Source organism: Nematolebias whitei, chromosome 2, assembly GCF_014905685.2.
Source record: "Nematolebias whitei isolate Nwh7 chromosome 2, NemWhi1, whole genome shotgun sequence".
NCBI classification, from domain to species: domain Eukaryota; kingdom Metazoa; phylum Chordata; class Actinopteri; order Cyprinodontiformes; family Rivulidae; genus Nematolebias; species Nematolebias whitei.
Genome location: NC_056499.1, coordinates 55629265 through 55632099, shown reverse-complemented (window position 1 = coordinate 55632099; position 2835 = coordinate 55629265). Strand labels below are relative to the sequence as shown.

Genomic DNA, 2835 nt, shown 5'->3' with positions numbered 1-2835 from the left:
GCTTCAACGTACTGGCTTTATCAAAGGTTTTTCCACAAACATCACATTTTAACAACCCGCTACAGGTTTTAGAGCTTCCTTCCTGATCTCGGCTCTTCGCTTCAAAAACGCTGTCATTGCTATTTGATTCTGGTTTATTGTCAGAACTTTCTTTATCAGTTTGACTCATTATACAGGTCTCCTGTTTTAAAACCAGCAGTTCTTCCTCCTGACTGATGCAGAGCTCTTTGTGTTCCTCTTTAATCTGTGAAGGTTCTGATTCTTCAATTTCTATATTAATCCAGGGAAATTCTGGTTCCTTAAATTCTTCTTTAATCCATGGAAATTCTGGTTCCTTAAAATCTTTTTTAATCTGTGGAGGTTCTGGTTCTTCAATTTTAATTTTAATCCAGGGAAGTTCTGGTCCCTTAAATTCCTCTTTAATTTGTGGAGACTCAGGATCCTCAAGTTCCTCTTTAATCTGTGGAGGTTCTGGTTCTTCAATTTTCATTGTAATCCAGGGAAGTTCTGGCTCCTTAAGTTCCTCTTTAATTTGTGGGAGTCCTGGTTCCTTCTGTTCCTCTTTAAATTCTAGAGATTCTGGCTCTCTCTGGTCCATCCTGGAGTTGCTGTCCTGGTTACAGAGCTTCTGTCCAGTACAAATCTCCTTACAAAGAAAATATGGGAGTTCTGGAGAAAGAAGAAAAAAGCAAAAGACAAAATAAAACATTTTTACAGATTTAAGTGAAATTTTAAGTCTGCAAATGAGAATTATCTTTTAGATGAACAAATGAAGGGATTAAAGCAGGAACAATTTTTTGGACTGAAATGTTTTGTTTTCTACACCTTTACTTATGTAAAAGTGATTTCTTAGATTTCTATTTTTAAAAAAATTTGCAAAAATCTCAAAAAATCGTTTTCACAGTCATAATGGGATATTGTGTGTAGAATTTTGAGGAAAGAGATGAATTTAATATAATTTGGAATACGACTGTAACATAACAAAATGTGGAAAAAGTGAATTGCTGTGAATAATTTCCGGATACATTTGTAGATGTTCTGTGCGTCAAAAATGTTGGTGAACATAGACTGTTTAAACACGATCACTGATGAAGATGTCTTACCAGCATCACAGCATGAAAAGAGTTATGAAGTCATAATCAGCAACAGCTGTCAATCAGTTTTGTAAATGGACTGTACTTATATAGCGACTTTCTATCTTATTTCAAGATACTCAAAGCGTATATATATAAAAAAAAATATATATATATACAGGTCCTTCTCAAAAAATTAGCATATTGTGATAAAGGTCATTATTTTCCATAATGTAATGATAAAATTGAAACGTTCACATATTTCAGATTCATTGCACACCAACTGAAATATTTCAGGTCTTTAATTGTTTTAATCCTGATGATTATGGCATACAGCTCATGAAAACCCAAAATGCCTGTCTCAAAAAATTAGCATATCATGAAAAGTTTCTCTAAACAAGCTATTAACCTAACCATCTGAATCAACGACGTAACTCTAAACACATGCAAAAGATTCCTGAGGCTTTTAAAAACTCCCAGCCTTGTTCATTACTCAAAACCGCAATCATGGGTAAGACTGCCGACCTGACTGCTGTCCAGAAGGCCATCATTGACACCCTCAAGCAAGAGGGTAAGACACAGAAAGAAATTGCTGAACGAATAGGCTGTTCCCAGAGTGCTGTATCAAGGCACCTCAGTGGGAAGTCTGTGGGAAGGGAAAAGTGTGGCAGAAAACGCTGCACAACGAGAAGAGGTGACCGGACCCTGAGGAGGATTGTAGAGAAGGGCCGATTCCAGACCTTGGGGGACCTGCGGAAGCAGTGGACTGAGTCTGGAGTAGAAACATCCAGAGCCACCGTGCACAGGCGTGTGCAGGAAATGGGACACAGGTGCCACATTCCCCAGGTCAAGCCACTTTTGAACAAGAGACTGCGTCAGAAGCATCTCTGGGACTGCTGCTGAGTGGTCCAAAGTTATGTTCTCTGATTTCAGTAAATGTTGCATTTCCTTTGGAAATCATGGCCCCAGAGTCTGGAGGAAGAGCGGAGACACAGAATTCACATTGCTTGAGGTCCAGTGTCAAGTTTCCACAGTAACTGGGGTGTCATGTCAGCTGCTGGTGTTGGTCCACTGTGTTTTATCAAGCGCAGGGTCAATGCAGCTAGCTATCAGGAGATTTTGGAGCACTTCATGCTTCCATCTGCTGAAAAGCTTTATGGAGATGAAGATTTCATTTTTCAGCACGACCTGGCACCTGCTCACAGTGCCAAAACCACTGGTAAATGGTTTACTGACCATGGTATTACTGTGCTCAATTGGCCTGCCAACTCTCCTGACCTGAACCCCATAGAGAACCTGTGGGATATTGTGAAGAGAAAGTTGAGAGACGCAAGACCCAACACTCTGGATGAGCTTAAGGCTGCTATCGAAGCATCCTGGGCCTCCATAACACCTCAGCAGTGCCACAGGCTGATTGCCTCCATGCCACGCCGCATTGAAGCAGTCATTCATGCAAAAGGATTCCTGACCAAGTATTGAGTGCATAACTGAACATGATAATTTGAAGGTTGGCGTTTTTTGTATTAAAACACTTGACTATCATTGGTGGGATGAAATATGCTAATTTTTTGAGACAAGCATTTTGGGTTTTCATGAGCTGTATGCCATAATCATCAGTATTAAAACAATTAAAGACCTGAAATATTTCAGTTGGTGTGCAATGAATCTGAAATATATGAAAGTTTCATTTTTATCATTACATTATGGAAAATAATGACCTTTATCACAATATGCTAATTTTTTGAGAAGGACCTGTATATAT

The 2835-nt window shown here is 39.0% G+C and overlaps 1 long non-coding RNA gene across 1 annotated transcript in view; it reads right to left on the bottom strand.

The window, feature by feature from the left end:
* Positions 1 to 656: 656 nt before the first annotated feature.
* LOC119424901 overlaps positions 657 to 2835 on the bottom strand; it is a 14507-nt gene continuing 12328 nt past the window's right edge. Inside the window, exon 3 of the long non-coding RNA XR_005187541.1 lies at positions 657 to 669. This is a non-coding gene — a long non-coding RNA (uncharacterized LOC119424901). The remainder of the gene's footprint in view (positions 670 to 2835) is intronic.